Below are 19,812 nucleotides of genomic sequence, written 5' to 3'. Positions count from 1 at the left end.
GTTACCAGATGAGTCATAGACTTTACATTGGGATAACGTCAAACATCCTAAAATCACTCCTCTAGGCTCTGGGAAAGAAAACATAAAAACGACATTGTTTAAAGAGTCATAACACAAATTGACGTTGTTTACGTTCAACAGAATAAAAGGTAACAGTCTAGTCTATTTTATATGGTGATCTATTGTATGGAGAAATGCTTCTTTTGGGGGGGGGGATTATTGTTTTACAACAACAACATTACTCATGGCAACTGGTGTAAATTGGCAGCAACAGCAGAGTCAGCACATCTGCGGATTCCAGGTGCCTCCCAACCACGACTGGCTCGCTAGCTCTGGCTATCTTGTGGTGAGTTCACTGGCCGCATCTAACAGAGGAACATACTGTAAAAGGACCGGATGTACCGAGAACATGCATTCCTGGACTTTGTTGTTGTGTTGACAAGATACTACCGAGGCAGAGGGCCGACAGAACAGTGTGGTCCATCGCTGCCGTAACCAAAGTGCTGGTGTGGCCTTTTTTCTGCAGATATTGTTTCAGGAAACCACAGGAGCAGACGAGCATGTTGGATTTCCCCCTGTATACTGTATGTCTTCAAAATGAGTGTCCACTGTGTCAAAAAAACATTCTGCCTGCACTAAGGAGGTAAATCATCACTTTCACCCTGATACTATATGGCAAATTCATTGACACGGCAATGATTCGCAAATCTAGCGAGGACCTGTGATCATTATGAAATGGCAGCGAAGCACATCACAATTTTGTTTAAGTTTTATCTTGACTTTAACTTTAAATTTCAAGCTGCAGTGAGAAGGATCGCTTCCTCCCCCTAGTTTCATCCCCAAAATACTATTTAACTTCAGTAGGACGGAAAAAGACCGTGCATCGTGATGGCGGCACACGAAACTGTGAATAACTCGAGGTGAAAGTGGAACTTTGTAAGTCTGGTCTGTTTTTCGCTCTTCGCTTTATTCCTCCACCTCGCCTTGTGTCTACTGCTCTCCTGTGTTGTCACATCTAATTGTGTCCACCCATCCTCCCTCATAAATATGTCAACCCCCCCCCCCCATCATTTCAGAATGTGCCTTTAATTTATGATCTGTTAACACCCGGATAAATCAGCTGTTTGCAGTCACAGGTGGATTGATTGACCTCAGTGCAGCTCGAGCACCTGCTGGGCCTTTTTTTTATTCCCCCTGTTGTGAATGGAAGAGGGTAAAGTGACTCTGCTAAATACTGGGACATGTGGAACATTCTCAGGATCATTTGTGGGAATTTCTTTATCACAACGAAGCCACAAAGTTTACTAGTGTGATTATAACGTTTTTACAAGAGCCCCAAAGTTCAAAGATTGTTTTTTTCCCTCCCGCCCTTTCTCCCCAGTTTTTTAACACATCCCCTTTCCTTTTGAAATGACACTGCCTGCACGCTGGCTCTCCAACTCAAACAAGTCAGCACAGATAGTTTGGCCCTTCCCCTGAAACCCGAGTTGTAGGTTCTCGAGTGGGACACGGAGAACAAACAGCTCACATGTGGCTTCTTGACGGCATACTTCTCAGGACACAGGTTTTGGAGGAGTATTGGAAAGAGTGCATTCCTTGTAATTAATAAGCCAAGCGCAGGTTTCCATTTGGACTACGCGAGCATGAACAGTGGGATGGTGCCGAGTGTTACTAAGACCTGTCTTGTTTTCAGTTTCATCACTGTGGAAATAATGATGGAGTGGGTGAAGCAGAAACTACATAGTGACAAGTTAATGTGCGGTTAAAACAAGTCAATGAATACTGTTAACAGAAAAATGGTTGTTCAGAGAATCATTTACTAAATAATAGGAGTAATCACAAGACTAACCATACAGTTAAGTTCAAAATAAAGATTTCATTCGCATAATAATATTGATTTAATCAAGAACGGACATTGATACTGGCAATTATTTAACTATAACTGGTACCACAATGCAGTTACATAACTCTACTGAGGTCACCATAATCAATGTAGTCATTGTTATTTCTTGGCTTTTATTTTTTGTTTTTTTTTTAATGCACAGAAAATTCAATGTGTACATAATGTGTTTGTACATACAGTACCTGACAAATTACCAATTTATTTATTTAAACCTGTATTTGACTGGAAAGAGTTGCATTAAAGTGGGAAAAACAAATGTCCATGTTCCATGGACATTCCAATTCGGGCTGGTACAAAATGTCTGATGGGCACTAGATTTACTGCCACTGCCCCAAACTGACTATTTTCTGAAGCATTAATGTTTGTACGTTTGTAGTGATTTAAACTTTCTGCTTTTTGCGTGATGATAGCCTTGAAAGAAGTGGAGGCCTTTTATTATTCTTGCATGAGGCCATATTGATGTTGTTTTAATCTGCTAGCATTTTGCAGAAAAAAAAGCTTTGAAAAAAAACAAGAAACGACTGCATTACCAAACATTCAACCACAATTTTTCCCCTAATCTTGACCAATCCGTTACTTTCCTGCCAGATCACCCAGCAGTGCCAGGAGTGGATTTTCTGTCCACTGCATCTAAACGTTTGGCTAAACACAACATTACAAAGTCTATAGTAATCAGACTGGTGTGCAAAAGAAAACACTTCTGGCCAGAAATGACCTCATATTCTGCTCAGTGAAATTTCGAAACGTAAAGACCGACTTGCCGCAATTGTGGAATTAAACTGGACAGTTCCAAACTGCAGGGTAGGGAGTTCAGAGTTATGAATGGGTGTGTACCAGGACACCAGAGCTACCCTGCAATTAAAGGTGGAATTGGTGGCATCTAGTAGCACAATGAAGCCAGGTTTTTATTAAAGAGTGTGCTCCCCATTTCGTTTGCATCGTGCATCTCCATAATACTTCTTCTTCAGTTGGCTACAGGCGACTGGACTTAAATTGAAGACGGATCACACCTCTGTTTTTGTTTTTACACCAGAATGTTCCCACACTGCTGACTTGAGCCGGGTGGTCCACAGTCTCAGGGTTGTTAACCATCTTGTGCTAATTTAATTAAAACTAATTTTTACTACAGGGGCGATCGCCACAGGTCTGGCATCAGGTACAGGCAGGTTCGGGGATCACAGTATGAGATTGTAGACTGTTGCATCTCCCCGTCCTTTCTCGACTGTCAAATCACATTAAACTAAACTTAACCTCTCAAACCCCAACCATCCATACTGTGGTTACTCGTAGCACACCTGGTTATAACCCAAAGGCTGTAGTTTTAATTGTGGTTCCCTTTGTTGTGCGTCTATCTTTGGGTCCAATCTTAACATCATAATCCTGTCTCTCCAACAAGTTTATTAAATCCTCCCATCCTTAAAGATGTCTGTGTTCACTGAACAAGAATGGGCTTAAAAGGCTAAGCTCACGGTCTTAAGCACATGAAGCAAATCCACTCTTGTTAGTAAAACAGTGGGGACTGCGTTGCCAGAACTTTGATTTAAAGTGGTTGTTCTCTTCTTATTATTGTGTTTGGGGCGTAACATGCAGTAAAACAATCAGAGCCACGTCCCACTCCCTTTAAAACCAGTTGTGCTGGCACTCTGGCAGGTCACTATTACGAAGGTACTAAGAGGGAATGGGTGTCTTGGGTTGGGTTTAGTAAATCCCTGGCTCATTTTCTGGACATGTTTTTGAGGATAGAGGCTGGGAAAATTTCAGCAAAATTTATTTGGTGACCCAAAAAGTAATCTCCCGCTACCCGTCAGTGGGTCCCAAACCGATCTCTGGGAATGACTGGTCTCGAGGAAACACAGAGAAGAGTCGTTTTACTAGTTTGGAAAAACCCACTTGTGTTCAAAGGGCAGAGAGCCGCTCCAAAAGTGAATCCAACTCAACCTCCTGTGCACAAGTATACTGAACATATTTGACGCAAGTTTTGCCACCGTGTCAGAGCACAATAAGTGGAAGAAGCTGTAGCTGTAGATGTAGTTTTGTTTGGAGTAGCTTCTGTGGCTGCAGTGGTTTGGCACTTTGGGGGGAAGGCATACTTGGAGTAGGGGAATTTATCAAACCAAGAAAACAGAGAACATTTATCCCAGTCAAATGGGTGTCTCCTCTTTCATCTTTGTGAGTCTCACATGCTGCGCTGAGTCAGCACGCTGATCATTCACAGACCAGTGAAACCAGTGACCCAAGTGCCCTCGCATGTACAATGCAAACCAATTGAAGTGTAAGAAGTTACAACTACCCATCCACACTATCTCTCTCTCATACACACACACACAGACACACACAGTTGTGAAACAAACTTTGTGGAGTGTGTTCACTCATGTGCTTGTAAACAATAGGAATGAGCATAACAGTTTGTGTCACCGTATTTTTGTTGGAGAGGCATTTGTTTGTCAGACAAATGAGGAAAAACTATAGTGCATAAATTACAGTTCACCAAAACCAAACAATGGTTAGCTGGTATCCAGAGGGGAGGATGAGGCAGCAATTACAGGTCCAGCAGAGCAAAACACTTTCACCCACTCTAACCAGAACAAATGGTAATCTATTATTACATTAGAAAAATGGTCTGTTTGCCGAAATATCCTCAATTACTGAGAATCCTGGTTTGCACCTGAGAGCCAACAGTCATAGGAGCTGCTGTGTATTTTGCCTGACTCATTATTGGCCAGAATTTACAGTTTACTCAAGTATCTTTTCCACGTCTATTATTATTTGGTCACTGTCGTGAAGCAGTGGCAGGACGCTACAGCTGCTTTTCCTTAACGTTGTATCATAACAAACAACTCTGCTTCCCTCAATAAACCAAATGCCTATTTCTGTTCCACCAGAAGGTGCTAGAAACTGAAGGCTGCCATGTGTCAATCAATCGGACTTTAGTGTTTTATGGATGTGTAGACAATGTGTAGGAAAAGATGTGACTGTGTTTAAAGTGTCAATTCACTGGCCCGTATCAAGCAAAGACAACAACTATGGAGATTGCCGGGTTAAGAAATGTCCGACACATTACTAAAAACGTGGAAGGATAGGGATTGTGATCAGAAATTGCATAAAACAATCAATATTAGAACTCACTGCTATGTTTAATAGTGAAAGTAAAAGAATTTCCACATTTTGGAGAGAACTCTTGGGATTGGGACTTCACAGCTGTGTAGCCTTAAGAAACCACTTATCACTAAGACTAATGGGAGGGGAAAAAAAAGGGCTTCAGTTAGCTAGGGAGCATAAAAATTGGACTTTGGTGTGATTAGGAAAGGTCATGAGCTCTGACGAGTCCAGATTTACTCTTTTCCGCAATGATGGGCAGACGATGTCTTGTCTCTACTGTTCAAGCCTGTGGGGGCAGTGTTGTGATCTTGGGTTGCTTCGGTTGATGGGGTCCAGGCTCAGCACCATTGTGTGGCCCCAAAATAGGGTCAGACAATGCATGAAGTTACACATTAAATACATAAATACAGCAGCCCTTCCTTGGAGACCTTAACCCCATTGGGAGTCTTTAGGATGTAGCGTGAAATGACTTCAAGCAGTAGTCTTACTCTGTCATCAATACAAGTGGTGAGCAAAAGCTTATCAAAACAATGCCGTGTGTGACTTCATTTTTATATTACATATATCGTATTTGCTTGCCTGACATGAAGTAATTCAATTTTAAAAAGCTTCCAGCAAGGAGGACAGGAGGAACCTCCCCGTGGACATGAATTCTAACGTTGTGCCGTGTTGATAAGCAGAAGCAACCAGGTCCGGTCACAGACACATACTGAAGAGCATGTTTGTGTGTGTGTGACGTGCAGCCGTGGAGCTGGAATCAAGCAGCCTGTCAGCAGGGTGTGTGAAAGGTTATACACCAACAGTTCCCCCCCTAGAGAAATTAGTAGGGAGTGCTCCTCCGTCTGTAATACTGTTGGATGCACTAGTCTTGCACTCGGCCCTCGAACACAGCAGCGCAGCTGGACGAGGCCACAGCTCCTGCAGGGACCAGGAGAACTGTGTGTGCTTCAACTTTGAACTTCCTGGCAGGTTTCTGTGAAGCTGCTACTTCCCCCTCTCCGAGCTGCAGAAGTAACACAAAGACCCGGCCACAGTATACGTTGCCTCTCCCGCTGAACTTAATCCGTGTACTTCTTACTTCTAAGTGAGAGCTGGAATATTTAGCGTTATATGGTGACAGGGTGGGGAACAAAGTGAGGGGCACACCCCGTCAGGGATTGCGGGTGTGCCGGTTAGCAGTGGGGTGATACTAGATGTTGGAAAAATCCTGAATGTATTTGTCACAGCTGACACCACAAATAGGCCCTAATCTAAAACTGTGAGACCATTAAGCCTTTGGCAAAACAAAGAAACTCCCATCGAGATCAAATTCTTTCCCAAAACGAGTATTACATCAAATCAGCTTGGAAAATTTGGGTGGGAAGGAAGAGTGAGTAATGTCCTCCCCCTCAGAAAGAACACGATGAAAAGACTTTTTTTTTTAAATCAGGTGCTACACCCTCTCCACCTTCAATTACTGTGCCAGCATTAAAAGAAAAACAAAGCTACACCTGTTTCACTGGTACAAAGCATTGACTTGGATGTTTTTGGTTTCTACTGAACTCCTACACGTTGATGAAGTAGTCGCACCTTATTAAAATGTTACCTAAAAGCTTGTGTGTGTGTGTGTGTGTGCTGGTGTATATTAATGGATTTATTTGAGCAACACAAACTTGTCAAAAACAGCAGTGGACAAGAACTAAATGATAAATTGACATGTAACTCCCCCGTGCTGCGAGCTGGTTTGGTTTCAGCCATGCTTGGGTTGTAGTGGAGACAAAATATTTTGGACCCCACAGAGTTCATGGTTTCAAATGTTGCAGCTGCGACATGGTGAAAATGTACACCAGTATTATCATGAACAAAAATGATACAGCACAGTTTTGGTGTTCCTGTGCATGGAGGAAGACAATTAACCAGCACAAAATCCTTAACTAGTCATTCATTCTCTTTCTTTCTTGACACATGAGAAATACAACACAATAGTGAGCTTGTGGAATCTGTCAGGCAGTTTCCTTCAGCCAGATCTAGGCTGGATGTTTCCCTACTTCCAGTCTTTTTTCTTTTCTTTTTTTTTTTTACTAAGCCAAGCTAAAGGCTTTCCACATACTTTCCACGTTCTGTGTGAGAGTTGCGTGTGTGTGTTCCGGACATGTACACGCCTGAGGTTCCATCCATACTAGAATAACTGTCCATGTCGGGCCTGGCGTTCCACGTATGCATCCCATTCCAGGATGTTGTCCCACCTGAAGCATGTGCAGTCAATGCGTATGTCGGCGTGGTCGCAAATGAGATGTAAAAAAAGTCGGAGCATTTTAGCAGAGACAACGGCGGATGATGGAGTCATCTTCAAGAGTGTAGATGTTAGGCTTCTTCAGTTCTGCTTCATAATTGCATCAATGTGCTTATCTTGCAATCAGGGGGAAGAAAAGGGGCACATTTCCCAAAATGACAAACTATCCCTTTACTATGCTCAAGTGCCAGTGTGTTTTCGTTCACTTCAAACTTGATATGCTTTGTTCTCAGGCCTCTTACAGTGTTCACATGGGCAGTGGAGAACATGTTCTTACAGACAGAGAGTGTAAATGACGTACTGCCGTAGCAGGCCTTTCAAACACGTGCCAAGATCAATTTCCATCAGGGATCCACAGGGAGAAGAATCCCACCATCTCCTGGAGATGAGTCAAGTGTATGTTGGAGGGAAAACTACCGCACAGCAAATCTTCTATCCACAGCAGTAGACATGACACAGCCTCTCTCTCAGGTTTACAGAGAGGTTCTCAAGATCTTTTCCCCCCCCCTGGGGGCAACAAAGAGCAAACATATCTTTGTTTCACGATCCAATGCCTACAATTAAAAAGGCTTTAATTTGTTATACGTTTGGCTACCATTCTGGCAAATTGTGATCTTTTTTTTCTCTCCAATCCAGCGCAACTGTTTTGTAAAAACCACAACCAAATATGATCTTACAGTGAATATGTAAACCTAATCAGCACAATTCTTCCTGTATTTTAGACATTTTTCTTGTGTTTTGTCTACCAACCCTCTGGTTGATGATACTCACTGGCTTCACAAGATAGATTTTGTTCCGAGTGTCAGATGTGGTTTAAATTACTGTCCGTCATCTGCTGTTGACCTGGGTGTGGCAGTGTTGCGAGTATTGTATGGTGAATAAAAATGTTATTATAACAGATAGGAATGACTGCCTGTTTACTTGAAGTTCACGCAATTGCAAATAAAACGTTTCGTCTTTAAAGGCTTCACTTTGGATCGTCTCGAGATGCACGTCCGCCAACGTGCCCACTCATGCTAACGTTCTGGCCTTCACAGAAGTACAGAGGCAACTTCGCTCGACCTTTCAACCAGAAAACAAAACAACTAGACGGGGTTGTTACGTGGGCGAATGGCAGAGCTGGACATATGACAATGGCCAGAGGAGCTCTGTGAAAGCCTGAGAGTGGGTGGTGGCTCCGTTTCAACTTCTTCCATCATGCATCTCCATCATCTCCTACTGCGAGGTGAGAGGCATGTCAGCGGGCCACGCCTGTGCCGTTCACTGGATGTCAACTGGAAGCACTACAGAGGCATTCATAAACACTGAGTGTGATAATATAGGCAGCAGGCCAGTGGCAGAAAAACATCAGTGCCAATGTTACAGCTCATCCAAGGCACCAGCGAGTAGACGTTCCTGATCAGGTCATGTATCTAATGGAACATTCCGATGGTTGTTGCTGGTGGTTTATGTACATATTGACACGAGAAAGACGTCCATCGTCTCATCTAAACTGTACTGCTTTTTCGCCATTTCCAGCTGGTACTTTTCGACCTCTCCGAGTGTGGGTCACCATGGGTCCTACAGACATCTAAACTGTGGGAAGTTATTTAAAAAGGTACTTTGTCATTATTTACCATCGCCCATCACTTCACTAGGTACAGCCGTTCACCACCTTGTTATCTCACTTATCTAAACAATCGATCACATGACGGCAATTAGGCATGTGGGCGTGGACAAAGACAGCATCGAGATAGCAAAAAAGGCTACAGTAACTCAATCAACCACTTGTTACAACTGAGGTATGAATGCATGACAACAGTACACAACATAGTCAGGAAGTGTCACAGGTGTGGAGTTGAAGGCAGTATTCCAAGCTAATATTGTGTCACATGAAAATGTGACTTGTCTCTGGTGTTTATGATGCATTTACATTTCTGTTAACTTAGATAAAGTCTGTTAAATTTAGCATACATTAGCACTGATAGTTTAGTGGAGTTAATACTTTCTATAAAGTCCTTGTCTACAGCTTCAATATACCTAGTTTAAATAGTACACCAGAACTAAAAAAACTACTAATACTAACTACTTTCACATGGGGTACATCACACAAGGTAAAGTTCTTCTGCTCTTCTTCCTTGGCATCGATATCAAACCATGCAGAGACAGAAAGGTAAGGTTTTTCCATGACACTGCTCTACTCACAGTTATGCATAATAAGGAGTGAACTGAGTCAACGTGAGATGACAAAGAAATGGCCAGAATATTACTCACAGACTGAGTCAGGACCCACAGAGGCCTTGTTTGTGGATACAGACATAAACTTCTACAAAAAGTCCTCATTCCTTGCATCCAAACACTGGACAGTTTGTGGGAAATCATCATCTCAAGGTTTTGCGGTGGTGCCGTACCTGAGCGTCAAGCTAAAGTATTAATTATTTAATCCTTGCGTGATTTTTGTGCATTATTTTTTTAGTTCAACTCTTGATTGTGAGAGCCTCAGCTCTGTCAACTCTTTCCTGAAAATATCCTTGAAACTATTTTTTTCATTTGGATCCTACAATAAAAGAGACTCTTGTTTTGATAGCTGCGGGCGAGTTTAAAACGCAGTTGTTGATTTCCAGTGTAATTTATGTGGAAAAAGAAATGTTCCACTCAAACTCAAGTAAATCTGTAGAGTCAGTTTGCGTAGTCTGGTCACCTGCAACGCACTGACTCTCATTCAAGAAGTGCTGTCTCCTTCCCATTAAATCACTCTCCCAGGTTCCTTATGTATGAACCGATGAGTCCCCAGAGGGTGCATTTAAACATTTGAATATTTATTGCTATATCAGGCACTGGCTGTCAGTAATGTTTTTGGTGCCACTCATCATAATAGAAGAACTGACGCAGGAGAGCGAGAGCGGTGCCACGTTTCACCATTCAACCATAGCTTGGCACCATTATCATTCAACAACGCAAAATTTAATCTGTTTTCTCAGCTGCAAGACACTGAAGGTTGTTTTTTTTCCCTCACCAGAGCAAGCTAACATTTTAATTATCAGGTTTAATTCTTGCTGTGACACTGCGTTCAACATACAGTAATGATCCCAAAATCAATGCATCTAAATCAAGTACTTGAACTGCGTGGCTCACACTCTACAGTAGAAGCTTTCATTTGGGACCTGGATTGCGGTTTTGGGCATATAGATTTCATTTAGACTTAGATTTATTAATTGTTTTTTTAATGGCAGCTCTAAACTCTTGAACCTCGGGGAAAGTTACTGTGACGATGCCAGAGGTCAAAATGATACTGTTCGTGCTTTGGTTCGCTAACACCATTAAGATATAAGAAATGACTCATGAGAATGACACATTTTGGGAAATCCACTGCCCTCTTGCCAATAGTTTATTTATATGAAACCAGTCCTAGACTCATGGAGCAGGTACAAAGTACTGACAAATCAACTGACGTTTTGGCCAAACACTAACTACCATACAGTCACTGATACTCCTCGGAGAACGTGCTCTTGTTGGATTATAAAGAGCTCATCAGTCCACGGCCAAAATACATTTGTTATCTGCTGCTTTCAAACCCTGAAAGTCATTTGGGAGATATCTACTTTCTGTCCCCGGAGTCAAAATTAAACAAGCAGAGGCAGCGTTCAGTTTATGTGCTCCACGGATCTGGGAAAAATCTCCCAGAGAACTCTAGCTCTACGTCAACTTTTAGTTGCTGTAAAACTGTGCAGAAGCCCTTTTTTTTTGCCATAGTCTTTTATTTTAAAAAGATCTTTATTATACTACTTATAATTTACTTTTTAATTGAAATGTACCTCTTTAATTTCCTCCTAAATCTCTCTCCTTTGTATTGTCTGAATTGCCTGTATGTTAAAATGTCCTATGTAAATTAAAATTGCCAAATTTAAAAAACTACATACGTACTATAAACACAAGATGTTTCACCGACCGACAGACCGGAGTTTGGGAAGAGAACATCGGATTTGCAAGTGTCGTTGATGTAGCACGATATGATGGCAACAGAAGGGCTTTTATTCTGAAAAAAACGGATGCTTAATGTTGAACCAGTGTTTGACTTCCTGTCCTGTTTCGAGCTGAATTCTGCTGAACTGAAATGTTGCGTTCCGTCATCCAGCAAAAATAGAACAATCACATATTTTCTGGAGGAGCAACGGTATAAAACGCAACCGAGTCAGTGGAAGTTGACACGAGTAACAAGTAACGTAATCAGGGGAAAAGAAGTGAATAAATTGTAAAATAAGATATACAAAACATAAAAGACAGCAAATTAGGTTTGAATAAATAATGTCTAACCCATTTCTCCCAACCCAGGATAGGAGACGAGAATCTTTACAGCATTCATATTCTCTTAGTTTTGAGACCAGCAAATCATATTTTTATTTAGCCACAATGTAATCATACTGTAGAAATCTCCAGCTGAGCTTTAAGCAGCTACGAAACTACCCAATATATGAAACATCTATCACGAATCGTTAACTCTAAAGAGGAGGTATCGTTGGCGCCGTAAGTGAGGAATGAATCTCCTAATAATGCTCGACATGATGTTTGTGATATCTTCCCAAAATCTAGGCCGAAGCCTCTCCCTGGAGTTAACTGACCCAGGCACGTTCTCCGCTCCATTTAAAATTATTATTTGAGCACCATTAAATATAGTTTTCTCTTTTATTGCATTATTTTGTGATGTTTTCTTGGTCGGCCCGTTGCACTTCACCAGCGGCTTGTGAACTTTGTAGACATTTTCAAAAAATATAAGACGTTTCACTTAGTTCACTTCAAAACCATTTACTGCAAAACCACAATATTCCCTTTCTCATTAGCCTCATCATGAACCTCGAACGGCAATAAACTTGATTGACTCAAGCGGTGCAAGCCAAGAACATTTATTGCAATCTTAATTGAGAGGGATTAAAAGCGAGTGGTGTAGGTTACTTCAAATAAGTGCAGCGTGTCCAAGGGAATTGAATTACAAAACCGCTTCTCACCTTGTCCCGTAACGCGACCTTGTCCCAAAGTTTACGTTGAGAAATGTGGACCTGGCACAGACAGACGACCTCGCTCGTCAGTGTCACCACAGACCACATGATGCCTGCTCTCGGCAACGCAGGCTGCCTTCCTTTACTTTGAATTAATCCAACACTTATTCCCAACAACACATTTGCAGATCAACATGAGCAATCACAGGAGCAGGGACATGTATAACGGAGACGGAGGGCTAATCGCAGCTCAAGTGAGGCTTAGTCATTCAAGCCCTCATCACCCTTATTGTCTCTCAGCTGCTAACATAAAATGATCTTTTCATATTGTGTTTCCCCACGGCCTAATGTGGAGTGGTGTCTTTCTTAACTGTGAGTAATCTTAGCTCTAAGTTACTGCTGTTCAATCAGTGGGGGGCCTTAGGAATTGAGGGGTCATCCTTAGGTCAAACGGTTGCCTCTAATGAATTTCTCCCATGTTAGCTTTAATGTGGACCCTGCCTTCCTTTCCAACCGTCCTAGCCTCTCTTGGTTAAGTGATCCGGTCTTCTCGTGGCGTGTTTCTCGAGCAGAGCACCACCCAAGCTGTATATATCATGTACTTGTGGAACTCTGCCTCCAGCAGTATGAACATATGGCCGGGGAGATAAAACGATCTTGAAACGGGATCGTGATGAAATTAATTTGGATCACGACAAAAAGCGTTTGATATATGACAACACGCACGGTAGAAATAGCCGCGAGAAAGTCTCCTTTGGTAAAGTGATCCAATCTTTTTGTGGCATGTTTCCTGAGCAAGTAGTACTTTCCTGAAAGTAGAGCTGGGCGATAAAATGTATCTCAAAACAGGATTGCAATAAAATTTCAGGTGGATAGCGAGACTAAGCTTTTGACATATGCACCTGACAACAGACGTCAGACATACGCACAACTGCCAATCAAAGGCTATAACTAGACGACTCTGTTTTCATTTAAAAGCAATTCTGCCACCCACATAGTGACCCCTGGTAACCTTTAGTTGACTTCCCTATCAGCTGTGAACAAGCTCTTTTACTTTCAATTTTACCTCACTGGTCTCAAAACAGAAATCACTGCTCTTACTTTAGTACCATTTTTGTTTTGTGGTTAGTATAGTACTCTGAGACTAAACGACTGCAGAGCAGAGCAGCGTGCACATGCATTTTCAGGTTTATTAGAAAGAAGGCAGATTAATTCTGAACTCAGAACTTAACTGAAACAGATCATTTTTATATATTGTCTGGCAATTTAGCCAGTCAAAAAAAAAAAAAGTGGGTGGTTGGTGTCAACCAGGACTGGAAAGGCAACAAACCTTTTTCAAAGTCAACGTTTCTTTAATTGTCTCCCGTGGGAGAAATTTGTCTTTTTATTCGAGAGGACAATGCTGCAGTGCATCATCTAAAACAGTACTGTGGCTGTGAAGACATGGAGATGATGAAAATGTGGGCTCATGCTAGCCTGACTCCACACACACATCTTGCAAGACTGGTCCAAACTAGTGGTCACTAGCATTGGCAGCTAACTTAAATACTGTTAAATGTAATAAACCATGTCTCCCACCACTGTGTGAGCATATTTATCTCTATCAGCCTTTCACTGCAGACACAGGTCAGTCAAATTATTTGAATAAGACACCGAGTTTAATGTTGTGGTGGATAAGTGCAACTATGAGAGAGGAGAATAACTTTGGTAATCTCTCAGATTCTTTTTCATCTATGAAATGTGGTGATACCGATATGACTGTTGGCCGGAGTTTTAATGGTTTTAGGCCAACCTCTAAACCGATGACTTTGTTATTGGAACATAAAACAGAGGTCTGGGTAACATTTGGTTCACCCCACATGCTTTTCTCTTTCAGATTCTGGCTTCTTCGTTGACAAAAGGGGTGAGACCGATGAGAATGGCTAACAAGGGAAATTAAACCATTTGTACTAAAGATCATTTTTATTTAATGATGAGTGTTGGCCGTTGATCAGTAAGAGATTTTTTTTCAGAACCTCCAAAACAAAATGTACTTTTTTTTTTTATAAGAGTCAAATATTCCACCACAAAGCACCACATTTTTCCCAATTTCTGTTGTCATCTGTTTTGCTTTAAAAACTGCACCTATCCACTAGCACAATCCCCTGGAGTCTCAATTGGATGAGGAAATGCTTTATCCAAAGCAATCTACAAGTGACATATACTGCTGGCACAGGAGCAACTCAAGGTTTAAGCACATTGTCCTGAGAGTGAAAGACGACCTACCACTGAGCCGCTGTTGCCATTACACTTGCCTTGGAATGGAAACTCTTAGGGGTGTGGATACTATGTAAAACAGAGTTCCCACACCTTTGTTGACATCAAATTCAAGACATTTCCAAGGACGGCCTAAATGTACTGATACAGCTTAAGATAGGAGAGCTGCTTCACCTGTGGCGTCCACTTTTATTGATTTGCAGCACACTCTGCATCTGGACAAGTGATTGTCCTTGGGATCAAGTCATTCTTTGTCATTTTCCTTGGTGAGCCAGTGGTCTTGGAATTTGCATTTCCCAGTCATCACGTAATTTGCTCCCTCTCACTTAAAGGAATATTCACCGATTTGCATTTAGCTTTGTATTGCTAGAACAGGGGTAGTATTTTTGAAAAACTGTGCTTCCCAACCTCAGTTTCCCCTGTCGAGAAATATCTGGATTCTTTTTTGTTACGTGCCCACCAGTGACACTTGGTCTGAGTCTTAGAACTGTGGCGCTAATTCTGCACTTTTTAGACCCACTCGTAGGGGGGCGGGACCTCATTCCCAGAATGTAAACAGTGTCCGCCATCTTTGCTAACAGCTAAGCTAACGGGACCACAGTGTCACTGGTGGGCACATAAAGAAAAGAATGAAGATATTTCTCAACTCAAAAATACAACCCCTATTCTAGTAATGCAGATCTAAATGCTAATCGTTAAGTATTCCTTTAATTTTACTCACTCGTTGCTCTACATGGAATCTCACGTCAACGGACTCAAATACATCACGCAATTCAGGGCTCATAAAGTAGTAAAGACATAATTCAAGCACTTTCAATGACCCATGTCTATAATTGTGCACATTATAGAGTGAAGCGCTGTGGTCAAACTTTCATTCATTCTCTGCATAGAGATTTAAATACCTCGTCATAATATTCTAACCATTCATGGTAGACTCAACCACAAGCTACAAGACTGCGAAACAATGTTCAATGCCCAAAGTAGACGCCACAAGTCCTAAATTCGCCAATGTCTAGGAAAAACAATGCACTACTCATAATCTGTGGGTGTACTATTGACATATCTGATTGTTGGAGCTGGCTGTTGGGTTTAGAACAACCGTGGAACTAGTGCTAACTTGTATCATATGTGTTTACATCATTCACCCTAACATTTATGTGTGGGATGTGCAGTTTCTTCAGTCTTGGAACAGAGTCTTGTACCTTTGCCCTTATTTTACTTCCCAATATATTTTTGCTCTCAATCAAAATGTTTTACGGTCACGATTCATCTCATAGCTGATGAGCCAGGCTTAAAACTCTAAAAGCATTATTTTTGAAACATCAGCAGCAAAAAATTAATGATGGGAAATTTTACTTCTGGAACAAGTGATGCTTTAAAAAGTGGCAGTCAATGCTGCACTCTATTATTTTCCATAATCAATCAAATCAAAGGCAACGTTAGGGTCTGTGTGTGCTGCATTACAGGATCAGGGATTTTCCTGGGTGGTTAAAGTAATTAGATATTCATATATTCATATCAAGCACAGTCTTTCTACCAGCACTGTTTTGTTCTTGTGAATTTGACACAAGATAAACCAGGATTTCTGGGAAGGTAGGCACGATGCAACCACATCATTCAATTTCCTGTCGGACATCTGTGTTTTTAGATTAGTCTTGGTGTTTGCTCGCCATCATTCATCACAGACAATAAGCAAATACAAATACAGCAGTGGCCAAAAGGACAAATCCATTTACAAAAACATTTATGAAACATCTGAGGGATTATCAATTGGTGGTAACTACCCTTTCTCCCGTCCCAGCTCTCTTTGTGTTCATGTGCATGTCTTTGTGGTGGATTTGTTTTGGATGGTACACTGTCCATCTTGTGTTTTTATAAAGTGGATCTCACTGTGAGCTGCCTTTGTGTTTCTTGAACTTCACACGGTTGTCTTTCCCAGTTTTTTTTTCCCTTTTTTTAAGTGGAAGGATTGGGGGGAACCCACTGACCATCCTTTCATCTCTCCTGTTAGCATTTCCTCTCATACATTTTAGGATTACACCTTGTAGAGATATTGCCCACCCTTCCTTCCTCCAACAACCTCATCCTTATCCACCTTTATCTTTACTATCAGTCCCTGCAGCATTCTTTGCTTTATCTGCCTCACATTTTATGCCTCAACAACACACTGCCTGGAATAAGTACAAAAAGCATGCCGCTTTCCTGAGGGGCCATGATATTGAGTCATCTTTTCAGTTAGGGATGATGTCATCCCCAAATTCTGCGGAAGAGTTACCTGATTTGGGTCATTCATCCGTGACAGACGCCATGATAAAAACCCCGAGCAGTCTTGGGACTGTCTTTAAAATTGCATAGGCCTACATTTCTGGCGTCTCTGCTCTTTCTTTTTTCTCTCCCCCAAAGTAATGGCCTTGCTTTGTTCACTCAGCAGCATGCTATATGCTGAAAGGCCAGATGGTCTGACTTAGTTGGTACACGAAAGGACTGAAAGAATATGAATATTTCACTCTATTACACTGCGTATACAGGCTTGTATATATGTGTGTGCCTGCACGCATATGAGCCAATGTGTGGGCTGGGAAAGAGAGGAACAGCAGACATAAGTGATTGCTTCACAGACAAAGTCTGTTCCTTTGGAGAGACACGCCAGCTACGGGAATTCATTGTCACAGGGAAAGAGGCTCATCGCTGGGCCAAAGTTCATTTCACACAGCTAGCTGGTATATGGGCCATGCATGAGTTCCTTTAACAGCAGCTGTGTTTACATCCAGATTAGATTGATACAGGAAAACAGGCTGCAGTCCTGACAAAGTCTTCTTCTTTCCCTCTCTTGCTTTCATCTCACCCCTATGTTCCAGAGCGACACCTTGGTTTGAAAGGTTTAACCCTTGGGGAACCATGAATTCATTGAAACGATGGCAGGAAGTGGAACTAATCTATTCTCTCTGTTTGTCCAGTGGCTCCCTTTTAGCTCTAAGTAGGTGTGCACATAATCTCACAGAGACTACCGTTTATTTCACTTTTCACTTTTTTATTTATTGGTCACTACCAAGGTATCAATAACCATACAATTACATTTATTCTAACTTTGCATTCCTTGGAAATCAGCTCCCATAAATGCTCAACCACCCCCAAAAACATTGTTCTACAAACTTTATTTTCCAGCATTTTGGCAGACAAGTTCTGGCTTCAACTTTCACACAAATAAAGGGACTTTTATCATGTGTGAAAATGCAGTTGCAAGTAACATGGGAAACACAAGCAACCTAACAAAACAGAACGAACACAGCAGTTGCTGTCAAATGTCAAATTTATGTGCTAAATCATTCAAATGGACCATAACAAAATAAACACTACCCCATGTGATAGTACCAGTATACTTATTATGCAAAGTTCAAACCAAAAAGAACTTTCCATCAGTGTTGAGCAGATTTGTTGGGCTGTACAAGATAAAGCTTGACTGACAATCCTATATGGAGGCCTGGTATTTTTTATTGGGATTGACACGAGAAGATAATTTGTGGCGCTTAAGATTTGTACAATATGTTCTTTAATAACAACGCAATTTAGTACTGTAAAACTTCCATATTCACTTCCATCTCCACAAATAAAAGCTAGATAACATTTAATTTCCTCTTCTTTTAACCCATGCAACACTATTTATGAACATGTTAAATCAGATTTCTTTTTTTTAATTTAGTATGCATGATATATTTGTAGTGCAAAAGTGTGAAACGCAAGGAACCCCACCAAATCTGATCATGTAAATTACTAAACCAAGTTATGCAGCACTAATATATAGACAAATACAAACAGACAATAAGACAAATCCTTGCAGTGTTCTTAGACGCTGTTGTTAATGTTACAGTTCCCTTTCCCCTTTAAACCCTTAAAGCCATTGAGGCTAGAGTGATGAATGTCCTCATAACCACAGCGGATTTCAGAGCTCAGCAGAGGAAGCGCAATCAAACCTAGGCGGCTCACAAAGCCAGTGAGAGGTGAGAGTGCTGCCCTTAGCCTGACAACAGAAAGGAGTGTCATTAAAAACACTCACTGTGTTATGGTTTAGAGTTTAAAAGTACAGGAGAGTGTGTTATGTTTATAATGTACTGCAGAGGTCACAGGCAAAAGACTGAGGCTCCTCAGACTGGTCTCAAACAAGAGGACACAGGGGGGAAATGTTTGAGGATGGCAAAAGCAATTAGCTTCCTCAGGCTACTTGGAGTTCAGGCGATTTATGTTTCCATTTCACCCCGGCAATAAATGAGGAACACGATTACTCCATTTCAAATAAAGTTCACCCTCGGTGTCATTGACACTCATAAAATGCATGCATGAGTCACTCACAGCTCCAACAAAAAAAAAATCTGATGCTTTCAAAATGAGACAGAATGTCCATGAACGGAGAGCAAGCCATTGACACCAGTTTATTAACTCCAGCAAATGGTTATTACACCCTAAAGGCGGACTTTTTGTACTGATGGATCCTCACCCTTCAAACGTCTGACCTCACATAACTATTCCAAAAATGAGGCAATAAAGGACTTCTGCAACGATATGCGACTTTCTGTGGAGCGCAATATTTAAGGGATACTGTGTCCACTAAGGGGCCTGTCAGGAAGGACGTTGAAATATATATATATATATATATATATATATATTAAAAATGCTCCCACTTATAAAAGTTCAAATTGACTTTAATTTCGGTCAATTTCTCTTTCTGCTTTCTCTCTATATCCAGCCTGCCTCCTTCGCTTCCTTCCTACTTCACTGCCCGAAGCCCCATTTCCTCACCACCACCACCCCGAGCTCCACCCAGTGCTTTTTACTTTTCCAGCTGTTGGTAATCATGCAGGTGTCTGATTGGCTGACAAGCCCAGCTGCTGGCTGATGGGAAGGCTTGTGCATGTACAGCTGTGGGAAGGAAGCTGGATGTAGTCAAAGGGAAGAGGTGACAATCGCATACACCACGCCCACGAACCTCCAGCACTCACACTGCCAAAACGTCACTTGAAAGGGAAGGGATTAAAACAACCAACTTCCCCATCCTTCCCTCCGCCCTACCTCCTGTTAATCACCGTCAGTAGCTTTGTCATCATCATTATTATTTGTGCATACAGTTCTTGTTGGACAGAGGAAATGTGTCAAAGGCTGAGAAAGTCAGCCTTTGGATGATTTAGCTCAGCTACTTTTAAGGGAACTGTAAGTAGTTCCGTTAATATATTGTATTAAATCAGAAAATAACCAACTGTGATAGTGCAATGCTGTCTTCACTGTTAACAGTGTCATTAACCCTAACCTGAAATGGC

Source organism: Solea senegalensis, linkage group LG2 (assembly GCF_019176455.1).
Source record: "Solea senegalensis isolate Sse05_10M linkage group LG2, IFAPA_SoseM_1, whole genome shotgun sequence".
Classification (NCBI taxonomy): Eukaryota; Metazoa; Chordata; class Actinopteri; order Pleuronectiformes; family Soleidae; genus Solea; species Solea senegalensis.
This window is presented reverse-complemented; position numbering follows the sequence as displayed.